This window comes from Spermophilus citellus (assembly GCF_964194105.1).
Source record: "Spermophilus citellus genome assembly, chromosome: 10".
NCBI lineage: Eukaryota > Metazoa > Chordata > Mammalia > Rodentia > Sciuridae > Spermophilus > Spermophilus citellus.
This window is the reverse complement of record NC_138197.1, coordinates 24079442-24094457: the sequence shown is the minus strand read 5'-3', so window position 1 is coordinate 24094457 and position 15016 is coordinate 24079442. Positions and strand designations below refer to the sequence as shown.

The following is a 15016-nucleotide window of genomic DNA, read 5'->3' as shown; positions in this document are numbered from 1 at the left end:
CTGGATCTTCCCTGAGACTTGCCAGACCCCTTTGAACTCCCCAGGGCCAGTCCTCCATCCAAGAGTTAACTCTCCTATTTCATTCTCAGGAAGACCTCATGGATCAAGCCAATGGGCTGATCTGGCTTACAAACTATTTTAAAGTAAATATTTACATTAGTAAGTTTCCTACAAGAATATACTCAGTAAATAAAGTATATATGCCGCAGTCTGTCTGGGCACAAATAACCGAGCCGCCACAAAGCCTTGTAGGTTCAAACAGCAACTCTTTATTCCCGAACACACACCGGCACTCTACACACACTTCCCGGGAATACACTCCCTCCACCGGGCTCCACGCGCCAATTCTCCCAGAACCCTGCAAGAACTCCACAGGAACTCCAAAGTAGCTCCAAAGCAGTGGGCGCCCTATTACTGGTGTAAAGGTCTAATATACAATTGAATCAATCCAGCATCATCTTAATGGCTCGCCTCTCAACCATTACTTCTGGCAAAATGCCAGGGGCCATTCCGACTCGGCTGTGGCTCTCAACATATATCTAAAAATTTTCAAGAGGGCTGGGGATGTGGCTCAAGGCGGTAGCGCGCTCACCTGGCATGCGTGCAGCCCGGGTTCGATCCTCAGCACCACATACAAACAAAGATGTTGTGTCCGCTGAGAACTAAAAAATAAATATTAAAAATTCTCTCTCTCTCCTCTCTCACTCTCTCTTTAAAAAAAAATTTTTTCAGGAAATCTATCTCCTCAGGATGACAACTATCACAGCAATTCCTTCCAATAACAACAAAGATACCAACCCATTTCTTTGACAAGTTTTATGATCTTGCATTCCACACAATGTTGCTGTGCAGGCAGCATTGATCCTGACTTAAAAGGGAGAAAATATAGTTTTAGGAAGAATTTTCTTGAGGCCACAGAACTAGTAAGTGACAGGAGGGGGCAGATCAGTTCCTTCGATCAGTCACATGGCTTCAATTGTTCATATTATGAAGAAAAAATTTCCAATAAAAATGATGAAAAAAAGAGACTGCATTTGACATACAAAAGATTAAGTCTTACATTGGACACACATGACAAACTAAATGACCCACTACTGACTAGACAAATGCCAACTGGGAACTGAGGTAAAAAAATATGTCCTGGCCAGGCAAGTGGTACATATTTAAAATCTCAGCTATTTGCACAGCTGATGCAAGAGGATCACAAGTTCAAGGTCAGCCCGGGCAACTAAGCAAGACTCTCAAAAGTGAAAAGGTTGGGGATTTCATGAGGTGGTAGAACAACTCCAATACAGGAAAAACAAACAAACAAACATAACTATTATAGACTATTGGGGATGAACATATACTTTGAAGAACAATATAAATATTCCTCAAAATAATAAAAATAGAATTACCATATGATCCAGCTATCCACTCCCAGGTATATATCCAGAGGAAATGAAATTGGCACACAAAAGATACATCTAGCTGGGTGTGTTGGCACACATCTGTAATCCCAGCAGCTCTGGAGGCTAAGGCAAGAGGATAGCAAATTCAAAGCTAGCCTTAGCAACTTAGTGAAACCTTGTCTCAAAATAAAAAATAAAGAGGGCCGGGGATATGGCTCAGTGGTTGAGTGCCCCTGAGTTCAATCTCCAGTACCAAAAAAAAAAAAAAAAAAAAAAAAAAAAAATCTACCTACCTACCTACATATTTATTGCTATACCATTCACAATAACTACTATATGTAATCAGCCTATGGACCCATTGATGGATCAATGGATAAAGAAAAGTGGTGTGTGTGTGTGTGTTTGTGTGTGTGTGTATAAATATATATATATATATATATACACACACATATATATCATACATACATAAGCGCGCGAGAGCACACACACACAAACACACACACACACAAATGGAATAATATTCAGCCATAAAAATGAATGATAGCCTATCATTTGCAGCAAAATGGATGGAACTGAAGAACATTATGTTAACTGAAATAATTCAAATGGAGAAAGATGCATGTTGTAGCTCAATGGTAGAGCACCTGCCTGGGATGTATGAGGCACTGGGTTAAATCCTCAGCAACACATTTAATTAGTTAATTAATTAACGGTTTAAAAAATGCCCTATCTTAAAAAAGAAAAAAAAAGAAAAGAGTTGATGCAGGCTAGAAGTGTGGTTCAGTACAAGCACTTTACGAACATGAGCCAGTACAGAGCACTTTACTACATGAGCCAGTACAGAGCACTTTACTAGCATGAGTGAGGCCCTCTGGGTTCAACCTCCAGCACTACAAAAAAAAAAAAAAAAAAAAAGCGCAAATGTTAACCTGAATGTAAAACAGTGATTACTAGACGCTGGAAAGGTGGGAAGGATAGACAGAGATTGGATTAACAAAAAAAAAAAACCATAAGAAATAAGTCCCAGTGTTCCATAGATCAGTGGGGAAACTATAATTCATAAGAACCTATTATATATTTTATGAATAACTAGAAGAGAAGAATTCTAAGGCTTCAAACACAAAGCAATAAGATAAAAATCTTAATTACCGGGCTGGGGATATGGCTCAAGCGGTAGTGCGCTCGCCTGGCATGCGTGCGGGTTCAATCCTCAGCACCACATACCAACAAAGATGTTGTGTCCGCTGAGAACTAAAAAATAAATATTAAAAATTCTCTCTCTCTCTCTCTCTCTCTCTCTCCTCTCTCACTCTCTCTTTAAAAAAATATATTTATTAAATAAAAAATCTTAATTACCCTGATTTGATCAGTATACATTGTACACATGTATTAAAATATCACACTGTTCCTCATACTTATATACACTATGTATTAATCAAATAATTTTTAGATGTTTATAAGAAATGTCAATGACCCTGATTTTGTGTGTGTGTGAGGGGGGTACTGGGGATATACACAGGGCCATACATATGCTAGGTAGATGCTCTATCACTGAGCTCTACCTCCTGTCCAACTACCCTGATTACATCACTACCCACTGTATACATGTATTAAATTATCACACTGTACCCCATAAATTTGTACAATTAAAACAAAAATAAAAATATATCCAGGCTGGGGATGTGGCTCAAGTGGTAGCATGCTCGCCTGGCATGCGTGCGGCCCGGGTTCGATCCTCAGCACCACATACCAACAAAGATGTTGTGTCCGCCTAGAACTAAAAAAAAAAAAAAAATATTAAAAATTCTCTCTTGGCTGGGGATGTGGCTCAAGCGGTAGTGCGCTCGCCTGGAATGCGTGCGGCACGGGTTCGATCCTCAGCACCACATACAAAGATGTTAAAAATAAATATTTAAAAAAATTTTAAAAAATTCTCTCTCTCCTCTCTCACTCTCTCTTAAAAAAATAAAAATAATAAAAAAATAAAAATATATCCATACAATTGGATACACATAAAATCATTAAACAGAATAAGAGTTTTGTTGTATATCAGTATTAAGATGTCCAAGAGGGCTAGGGATGTGCTCAAGCGGTAAAGCGCTCGCCTGGTATGGGCAGGGCGCTGGGTTCGATCCTCAGCACCACATAAAAATAAAATAAAGATGTTGTGTCCACCAAAAACTAAAAAATAAATATTAAAAAATTCCATCTCAGTCTCTCTCTTAAAAAAAAAAAAAAAAAGATGTCCAAGAGACTAAACAAAAACGTCTGTGGAATAGTTGGAATAGGGTAATTCTATTTAGCAAGTATTTGTATATGTGAGTTTACACAAAATATCAGGTTAAGCCAAATAAAATTTTAATTTTGTAGGGCAAAAACAATACTGGCAATTTCATAGGGTTCCTACATGCATAGGAAATAAAAAATAAACAGGAGAATGAATAACCAACTTGTCCTGGGGAAGAAAGGAAGAGGCCAGGAAGGAGGCTGGCCATAACAGGGATACTCAGCCTTCAAAACCAGGCATGGACCACCCCACTCTCAGCACTTGCATTTCCTGTCTCAGATGCTCACTGGCCTCAGGCACCCTGCACAGCTGGAGGCTGTGCTGGCTCTCCCACTGGGATATATTTTTATTTCTGTCTTAATTGTACAAATTTACTGGGTACAGTGTGATTATTTAATACATGTATACAGTGTGTAATGATCAAATCAGGGTGGTTGGACCGGGGGTGTAGTTCAGTGGTAGAGCATCTGTCTAGCTCTACCACTGGTGGGTGGGTATGGTACTTGTTTGACAGAAAAAGGTCCAGAAGCAAATGATACAAGTGTATATGGACGAATGGAAGGATGGCAGCTTGAGGGCAAGGGGAAAACTCAGAATCATTACCAGCATCAAGTCAAAGATTAAACAGAACCTACTCCTCAGGAAAGAGGCCACAGAGATCAAGCCATTTTCCCAGTCACTGCCCAAGTAGTGGCACAATGGACAATAACCCAGGCCTCTACCTCAAGGTCTGAGCTCTTTGTCTTGTTCTACCACATCTTTTCAGACATCTGTCGTGGCAGGGATGTAGTTCAGTGGTACAGAACATGCCCAGCAAGTGTGAGGCCTTGGGTTCTATCTCCAGTGGGGTTCAATCCCGCGCACTAAAAGACAGAAGCGGGGTGGGCAGCAAACATTGATCAACTTCCTTCTAGATTTTAATACTCAAGCTCCTATATCTACATGGAGACTTTCATATATTGCTACTTTCACTCATTTTGGTCATTTTCTCACTTAAATAGTCTTTTGGGGCTGGGGGTGTAGCTCACTAGCAGAAAGCATTCACAAAGACCTTGGTTCAATCCCCAGGACCACTAAATAAATAATCTTCAAAAATATTCTAATGCCTACAACTTAATGCACCAGTTCTCAACCAGGGATGATTTTGATCTTCAAAAGCCATCTAGCAGGGCTGGGGCTGTAGCTCAGTGGCAGAGTGCTTGCCTAGCGCATGTGAGGCACTGGGTTTGATCCTTAGCACCACATAAAAATAAACAAATAAAGGCATGCTGTCCATTTATAACAACAACAACAAAAGCCATCTAGCAGTGTCTGGAGGTAGTTTTGATTGTCAGAATTGGCAGAAGGGGCTCCTAGCATCTAGTAGGCAGGGGTCAGGGAAGCTGTGGAATATCCTACAGTGGTTATAGCAGCCCTTCACAACTTATCCAGCCCAAAATGTCAACAGTGCCCCAAACTGAAACCCCTATTTGTGTGTGTGTGTGAGTGTATCACACACAACAAAATATAATACATCTCCATCTCCTGTTATTGGACATTTAAATAATTTGAGTATGGGCTGGGGATGTGGCTCAAGCGGTAGCGCGCTTGCCTGGCATGCGTGTGGCCCGGGTACGATCCTCAGCACCACATACAAACAAAGATGTTGTGTCCGCCGAGAACTAAAAAATAAATATTAAAAATTCTCTCTCTCTCTCTCCCCTCTCTCACTCTCTCTTTAAAATAAATAAATAAATAAATAAATAAATAATTTGAGTATTTTCACCACTGAAAAATAGAGCTAAGTCAGCTGGGAGCCAGAGCACACTCCTGTGGTTCCAAGTACTTGGTGGCTGAGGTAGGAGAACTGCTTGATCCCAGGAGTTCCAGGCCACTCTGGGCAACATAGCAAGACCCCCATCTCAAAAACAAACAAAATAATCATGATAAATACCCTGCTGTGGCGTTTTCCTATTAAATCCAGAATCAAATGATGCCAGATGTGAAAGTAAAATATACCTTGTGTACAGGTCTCATGGTAGCCAGGGGACTGTGACTATGGCTTAACTTGGGCTGTGAGGAGACATAGGCAGGTTCCTCTAGGACAAAACCTAGAAAGAATTGTGGGGTGGGGATGCTGTATTCCCTAGGTCAGGTGGGGCTTTGGAGAATGTGTAAACTTTCTGAGCAGATGCCCTGCATCTGGCTTCATTCATGATTTTTTTTTTTTTTTTTTTTTTGAGAGAGAGGAAAGAGAGAGGAGCGCGCTATCACTTGAGCCACATCTCCAGCCCTCATTCATGATTTAGGAAGAAATTCAATGAATCAACTGTCTGCTATGAGTGGGCCCAGGAGGATAGGGACAATGAGGCCCACCAAAAACCAAAGGCTTCTGAGTCAACGATAATTCTATCTCAACCCCCCAACTCCTGACCTAAGTCACCAGCAAGAAGAAAAGCTCAAGTAGCCACCAGTATATGACCTCCCTTCTGAGAACCAGTGGGAAACTGGCTAGGTGGGCAGGAAACAGGAAATAGTAACCTGCCAACTTACCTTTGATAATGGATGAAAACATGCTTAGGAACCAGAAAGCCTTAAACACAGTGGCCCCATGCAACATGCAGACTGAGAACTGGGAGGCCTTTTATGCCTTATTTCTTTTAGGCCTTATCTCTGTAGTACCAAGATGGCAAACACAGTCATCCCTCAACATCCTTGGAGATTTGTTCCAGAACCTCCTTATATACCAAAACTCAATGCCATATAAAATGATGTAGTATTTTCATGTAACTTAAACACATTCTCTTTATACTTTTTAAATCTCTAGATTACTTATATAATATCTAATAATGTAAGTGCTATGTAAATAGTTCTTATACTATTTTATTTAGAATAGACCAAAAATATCTCTATGTGTTAAGTACAGATATGATTTTAAAAAAATAAAATAAACCCATGCTGAATACACAGATGCATACCTTGCAGATATGGAAGGCCAGCTGTATTATTACTGATAACAAGGAGCCCATGCCCAGGCTAGGTACATTTGTGAGGCCCTATAGTCCCAGCTCTCAGGAGGCTGAGGCAGGAGGAACACCTGAGCCCAGAGGTTTGAGGCCTGGGCAAAACAGCAAGACTTTGTTTCAATCACAAAACAAAACAGGGAAACAGTACCTACCATTTAACAGTGCCTGAATGCAACAGGCCTGGTACCAGGTGGGCCTCTGCCTGTGGGTGCCAGCAAGGATATTGGACGCTTTGGCAGCTGCAAAGTCACCCAACCTGGGGGTGTGGGCCACATGAACACTCAGAGCCAGTCTTTTAAGAAAGATAAACAGACAACAGATAGCTCATGTGTCTCTACTTAGGCTCTGTAAACCTTTTTCAGAGGCCCCAGGAACCTCACTCATATCTGGGAAGCTAAATGTCCCTGAATTCACTGAAACCCCCAAAGTTTACAAAAGGCCTAGCCCTTTACCATCACACATGGTCAAAGCAAAAGACTGGGTCTTACTGGGGCAGGAGCACGCACACGTAAGGGCCGATGGAAATAAAAAGGTATTTCCGGGGCTGGGGATGTGGCTCAGGCGGTAGCGCGCTGGCCTGGCATGCGTGCGGCCCGGGTTCGATCCTCAGCACCACATACCAACAAAGATGTTGTGTCCGCCGAGAACTAAAAAATAAATATTAAAAATTCTCTCTCTCTCTCTCCTCTCTCACTCTCTCTTTAAAAAAAAAAAAAAAAAAAAAAGGTATTTCCTTTTGCCTTTTTGTGATACTGGGAATTGAACCCAGAGGTGCTTTACCACTGTGCTACATCCCCAGTGCCCCCCCCCCCTTTTAATTTTTAAAAAATATTTTTTTAGTTGTAGTTGACATAATACCATTTATTTATTTATTTATTTATTTATTTATTTATTTATGATGCTGAGGATAGAATCCAGGGCCTTGCATGTGCTAGGCAAGCGCTCTACTGCTGAGCCACAACCCCAGTGCTCCCAGCCCTTTTTATTTTGAGACACGGTTTTGCTAAGTTGCTGAGATTGCTCTCAAACTTGTGATCCTCTTGTCTCAGCCTCCCAAGTAGCTGGGATTACAGGTGTGCACTACTGCGGCTACCCAGTGTCCCAAACCTGGGCAGGGCAGCATCTCCTTGGCTAATATATGGTTACTCTGTCCTCATAGTCCTATTCAAAGATGACAGCTGACTCCCAGAATTTCTTACAGAACAAACTGTGTGCACCTACCTCTCATATCCCCCCCACCACCCACAGACCTTGAGATCACTCAAATATGGCACTGCAAGAACACATGAAACAGAAGCCAGGAGAACCCAATTCTGCTTGTCTCCAGGTCCATCACTTAGCTAGCTATGTGTCAATGTGTGCCACATCCACCATTAGCCAGCATGGACACATGTCCAAGGTACAGCACTATGAACAGAAGAGGCACACAAAGGCAAATATGACCCATAAAGGGTTTATGTACAAAATACATAATTATAAAATATAATAAAAACTATGAAAAATGTGTGTTCTGCTTTAAGAATATAGTCATTAATTCATCCATCAACTATCCAAGTGTCCACCATATGCCAGGTGCCAGGAAAGCTTAAACTGTATGATATAAAATAAGGCATGGAAAAAAAAATGAGGCATAAAATTCCACCTACATTCGGAATCTGGAGAGAAAAAGTGCCACCTAGATTTAGGGCTGATAAGTATGAATTAACTAGAAAAAGGAAAAGAAAAGGCATCACTAACACTTTGCTTTTCTGGCCCTTGTTGCCTTCATCAGAAAAATAATGTTCTAGGTACAGTGGCACTGCCTATAATTCCAGCTTGGAGGCCAAGGTAGGGGGCTGGAGTTATAGCTGAAGGTAGAGCGCTTGCCTTGTACATGTGCCAAGTCCTGGGTTCAATTTCCTAGTACCACCAAAAAAGGAGAGAGGAAAAGGGGGAACAGGGAGAATGGGCTTGGAGAAGGGAATTCCCCCTGCCCCATCATCTTCAATGAACACCTGTTGAACATTTTTGTTAGCTCGTTATTTAATGGGGAAAACAATAAAATGTGAAAATTATTCAAAAGAGCCACATGCATAAGCAATGGGAGATCGGAAAAAAATTAAATAGAGATGCAAAATTGGCCAATATCCAAAAGGTGATAATCAATTGCATTCAACTGGGCAAAGTTCATTTGCACTTTTTTTTTTAAGAGAAAGAGAGAAAGAGAGAGAGAGAGAGAGAGAGAGATTTTTTAATATTTATTTTTTAGTTTTCGGTGGGCACAACATCTTTATTTTTATATGGTGTTGAGGATCAAACCCAGCGCCCCACGCATGCCAGGCGAGTGCATTACCACTTGAGCCACATCCCCAGCCCATCATTTGCACTTCTATGAACAAAATCATTAGTCCAATCATTTGTATTGTCAGTTTTCAATAATTTGACAACAATAAAATAGCTCAAAGGCTGTGAAAGTATATGGAAAACACCCAGTTGCAGGGCTAGGGATGTAGTCCAGTGGTCGAGTGGTGCTTAGCATGCTCAAGGCCCTGGGTTTAGTCCCCAACACCAAAAAAAAATAAAAATTCTAAAAAAGGTCTAGATTTGTTAGATGGACATAATTCTTTCTTTCCTTCTTTCCTTTTTAGTGTGTGTGGGGTGCGAAGGCATTCTACCAGTAAGCTATATCCCCAGCCCCATTTATATATATATATATATATATATATATATATATATATATATATATATATATATATATGTATATATAAAAGTTGCAGAGGCTGATATTGAAATTTTGATCCTCTTGCCTCAGAAGTAGTTGGCATTACAGGTTTTGCCACCTGCCCGGCTTACCTGATAATTTCCATAGGTGCAGCAAGAGGGCTAACAAGCTAAACCTCCTTATATTTCTTTTGCAAATATAAAATAATAATACAGTATAGAATAAATGCTAAAGCCAGAAAGGCAACTTCTGTCTGGAAATTTTCATAACGTATCTCTCAGATTGGACTTTTTTTGGGGGGAACTAAACTAGCTACACCCTTATCCCTTTTTATTTTGACACAGGATCTCAATAAATTGCCCAGGCTGGCCTGGAACTTGTAATCCTCCTACCTCACCCTCTATACTAGCCAGGATTACAGCACCCAGCACAGACTGGAATTTTAAAAGCTTCTAGTATTTGCTATTCTGAGGGAAGAATACCATATCTAAGAAACTGTACCTAGTTTCACCCACAGGATCTGTAAATGTTCTGGAATTCCTGTGTGGGATAAATGAAGGCCAACCAAATGAGCAGTACAAAGGCAATTTATTCAGAGCTTGCTATAGCAGGGAGTCAATCCCCATCCCAAGAGGTAGAAAAAAGGAAGGCTTTGATGTCCCTTGGCTAGAGGCTGCTGGCATTGGGAAGCTGGAAGTAGAAGCTGGGCATCCCACTGACTGATTAGGAGGCATGTGTGACTTTCTCTGTTTGGTCCCAAATTGGAGACAGGAACAAAAATTCGGAAAGCTGTCAGTTCTTTATCAAATCCTGGCCAATTGAGGCTGGCAGAAGTCACTGTTTGGTTTGATGAATTGTTACTAAAGACAGCAATCAGGCTTCCCACAGGTTGCCTTATACAGCAGGCTGGCCTGAGGGCAGTTTGTAGTAGATAAGGGGCTGTTTTTTCAGGCTGGCTTTTGCAGACTTTATGTCAGAATTCTGTGTGGGTTTTGTTTTGTTTGTGTTTGTTCTTTTAAGGCAGGGTCTTGCTATGTTGACCAGGCTGGTCTTGAACTCTGGAGCTCAAGTGATCCTCCTGTCTCAGCCTCCTGAGTAGTTAGAAATACAGACATGTGGCATGACATCTGACTGCAGCTCTATTTTTTTTTTTAAAGAGAGAGTGAGAGAGGAGAGAGAGAGAGAATTTTTAATATTTATTTTTTAGTTCTCGGTGGACACAACATCTTTGTTGGTATGTGGTGCTGAGGATCGAACCCGGGCCGCACGCATGCCAGGCGAGCGCGCTACCGCTTGAGCCACATCCCCAGCCCCTGACTGCAGCTCTATTTTTATACATGGTCTGGTCCTTGTCTGTATATTCAGCCTTTTATCTTCCTTATTCAAGTCTCCCAAATATCTTAAATTCCTGGGTCTACTAGGAAGTGACCCTCCTTACTTCCCTATAAGCCAGGGACTAGGCCAATTTTCCTGGAGGGGGGCTTTGTAGATATTTGTTTACAAAACATCAGTCTCAATTCCTTTAAAAATGGCTTGTCATCGCTGGACATGCCAATAATCCCAGCAACACAGGAGGCTGAACATAATAAGACCCTGTCTCAAAATAAGAAAAATAAAAAGGGCTAGGAATGTAGCGCAGTGATAAAAACACCCATTACATTTAATCCTCAATACCAAAAAACAAATAAATAAAAATGGCTCATCATTGCTGATTACTTGAGCATCATTAAAAAATATGCTATTCCAAGTAAGGTTCTGTTTACACTATCAATTCGTCCAATTATATCCTAGTTTTTAAAAATATGGGCACAGATGACAGTTCCTTAAGAAAATCAGCCAGGCATGGAACTGCACACCTGTAATCAGAACAGAAGAATGGAGAGTCAAATTCTGAGAGTATGACCAGTACGTAACTATCATAACAAATGTGATCAATGCTTTCGCTAAGAATAAAAATGTATTATGGGATTGAGGGTGCAGCTTAGTGGTAGATGTTGCCCAGCATGCAAAAGGCACTAGGTTTGATCCCTAGCACTACAGTAAAAGAAAGAAAAAAAAAAAGATTAAAAACACACACACACTGGGGCTGGGATTGTGGCTCAGCAGTAGAGCGCTCACCTAGCATGGGTGGGACCTGGGTTGGATCCTCAGCACTACATAAAAATAAAGGCATTGTGTTGTGTCCATCTACACCTAAAAAATAAATATTTAAAAAGCACATACACACACACACACACACAGCTGCACCGCTGGTAGTTATTTTTCTTTTTTATAATGCAAATGACCAAATATTTGAGATTTTCCAGTGGTGCTAATTTATAGTCTTTTTCTGTTTTTTTTTTTGTTTGTTTGTTTTGTTTTTTGATACTGGAAAACCCGGGTGTTTTACCACTGGGCTCCATCCTCAGCTCTTTTTGTTTTTTATCTTGAGACAGGGTTTCACTAAATTGCTTAGGGCCTCAATAAGTTGCTAGGGCTTGTCGTCATCCTCCTGTCTCAGTGTCCCAAGCTATCCTAAAAGGGTTGGGATACAGGTCAGTGGTACAGTGCAAAACAAAACCAAACAAAAATCTCACACGCACACACAAAAAATTTCTTCTAAATTCAGGGTATTATCTTTGGAAAGCAAGGTCAAAGTGTTGCCAGGTGTCTTGATAAGACACTATCAAGAAAGGATCATACATGCCTAAGAGAGGAGACTTGGTTATCCATTAATGAAATTCACAAACCTTAGCTCTTTCATAAGTGATGAACCTTTGTTCTTTGTTTTTCCCCTTTAAAAAAACAAAAACAAATCAAGAACATAACAAAGTCAACATTCAGCCATACAGAGTCTCTGTTATCTCAGTGGATTATGGATAAAGTAAGGAATAATCTTTCATTTTGAAGTGAAGGCATTAATGAGTAAAATAAAAAAGTAAACACCAAAGCAAGCAAGCGATGACGTATTTCATAGCTTCTTTTCAGACTCAGGTGTAATAAACTATCATGATAATCACTTTTCAGTTTCTAGCCTCTACTTTTGTTCCCCTGTATTAATGGTATACACTGGGAAATCACTTTAGGAGAGGGTATCTGAGGCCCTTTTCAGAGAATCTATCAGGTCAAAAGTATTCTGTAATAAACTGAGTGCAGGGACGTCTGTAGTCCAAGCTAACCAAGAGGCTAAAGCAGGAAGATCCTTTGAGCCCAGAAGTTTGAGACTAATGTGGGCAACATAGCGAGACCCCATCTCTAAAATAAATAAATAAATAAATAAATAAATAAATAAATCACAGCAATATTGACATTATTTCTCTCACAAAGGCATAGTAGAGTTTTCTAGAGGCTGGAAGATATGGATATTACAACAGTCTGAGAAGTTAGATGTCTTGTATTCACCCAGATATTTAAGAAATTTGCAAAATAACATGAAACCATGCTGTTCTTTTTTTAAAGAGAGAGAGAGAGAGAGAATTTTAATATTTATGTTTTAGTTATCGGTGGACACAACATCTTTGTTTGTATGTGGTGCTGAGGATCGAACCTGGGCCGCACTCATGCCAGGCGAGTGCGTTACCAAGTGCGCTACCGCTTGAGCCACATCCCCAGCCCCATGCTGTTCTTTTCAATAAAAATGTTGTTTTGTAAAATACAATTACTGTTTAAAATATTTATGCTAACAAGCAATTTCATACATTTCAAATGACTTAATAAGCATTTAAAATTTTTGTTTTAATTTTAACATAGAAAATATTAATAGATAAAACCCACTTACTTAATTAAAAGGTTTTTGATTCCTAATTTTTATGTGTAAAGAGATCTGGAAACCAAGAAATTGGAAGGAATATACTACCCCATTTCTTTGAAAAATAAAACCATATCCACAACTGTTTTTGTATTCCATACTAGTTATAACTAATTATTATAAGTAAAAAATAGATATAATAGTTCTAATAAACTGGGAGGTGACAATTGGAGAGCTATCTGTCACATCCAAGCATTTTAGCAGATGTTTATGAACACAACTTTTTATAGCTACACGTCCCTTTTATGCCTTTTTTGGTACCAGGGATTGAACTTGGGGGTGTTTAACCACTGAGCCACATCCCTAACCCTTCTTGTGCTTTGTTTTGAGACAGGGTCTAAGTTACTGAGGCTGGCTTTGATCTTGTGATCCTCCTGTCTCAGCCTCCAGAGTCACTGGATTTGGAAGTGTACAACACCATGATGGCTTCTTTTATGCTTTCTTTCTTTCTTTTTTAAGTATTATTTTTTAGTTGTAGTTGGACACAATACCTTTATTTATTTTTTATGCTACGTGAGTGCTCTACCGCTGAGCCACAACTCCGGCTCCTTCTTTTATGTTTTCTTGAAGTGAAAAGTACATTCATTAACACCAGCCAGAGATATAACCTGTTTAGAAATTTTAAAAAGTTTAAAAGTGCGGGGTGTGGTGACACATGCCTGTGATCTCAGTGACTCAGGAAGCTCAGACAGGAGGATCACAAGTTCAAGGCTAGCCTAAGCAACTCAGGGAGGCCCTGTCTCGAAATAAAAAATATTAAAAAAGGGGCTGGGGATGTGGCTCAAGCGGTAGCGCGCTCGCCTGGCATGCGTGCGGCCCGGGTTCGATCCTCAGCACCACATACAAGCAAAGATGTTGTGTCCGCCGATAACTAAAAAATAAATGTTGAAATTCTCTCTCTCTCTCTCTCTCTCTCTCTCTCTCTCTCTAAAAAAAAAAAAAAAAAAAATATATATATATATATATATATATATATATAAAGGGCTGGGGATGTAGTGGTGAAGTGCCCCTGCATTCGATTCCTAGTGCCAAAAGAAACAAACAAAACCCAAAGTCTAAAAGTTTTGCCTGATAATCAATGTTTTGGTATTCTGTATTATAAATTATGTGGATATATAATGACAACTCATTAATTAACTCAATTCAGTTTTTAAGTTATCTAAAGTTTTACCTTTCAATACCATTAAAATAAAAACAATTGTCAGGGGCTGAGGATGTGGCTCAAGCGGTAGCGCGCTCGCCTGGCATGCAGCGCGGCCCGGGTTCGACCCTCAGCACCACATACAAACAAAGATGTTGTGTCCGCCGAGAACTAAAAAATAAATATTAAAAATTCTCTCTCTCCCCCTCTCTCACTCTCTCTTTAAAAAAAAAAACAATTGTCAGGGCGGGGGATGCAGCCTGTGACAGAGCATGGTGCTTGGCATGCATGAGTTCCAGTATTTGATTCCCAGAACCAAAATAATTAAAGTCAAAGCATGAATGATTTAATTTAACTAAATGCAAATTTACAATTTTTTAAAATTTTTTATTTTTTAGTTGTAGATGGACACAATACCTTTGTTTATTTTTATGTGGTGCTGGAATCGAACCCAGTGCCTCATGCATGCTAAGCAAGTGCTCTACCACTGAGCCACAATCCCAGGCCCAATTTTACAATTTTTATAATATTAAACATTGAGTAATGTTAGCTGGTCATGGTGGCACATGCCCATAATCCCAGTGATTTGGGAGGCTGAGGCAGGAGGATCGTGAGTTCAAAGCCAGCCTCAGCAATTTAGCAAGGCCCTAAGCAACTTAGTAAAACCCTATCTCAAAATAAAAAGCAAGGGCTAGGGATGTGGC

General features: G+C 40.1%; 1 protein-coding gene across 4 annotated transcripts in view; it reads right to left on the bottom strand.

Moving 5' to 3' along the window:
• Positions 1–15016, bottom strand: part of BID (BH3 interacting domain death agonist) — a 50834-nt gene that overhangs the window by 15610 nt on the left and 20208 nt on the right. The window contains exon 2 of one of the 4 annotated variants that reach the window (XM_081310046.1): positions 12114–12158. The exons of 2 other annotated variants lie outside the window; for them this stretch is intronic. The gene's annotated coding sequence lies outside the window, so the exon portion shown is untranslated. Of the gene's footprint in view, positions 1–4400; positions 4453–12113; positions 12159–15016 lie in introns of those variants that run through there. One more of the 4 variants, XM_081310047.1, reaches the window with a different exon arrangement.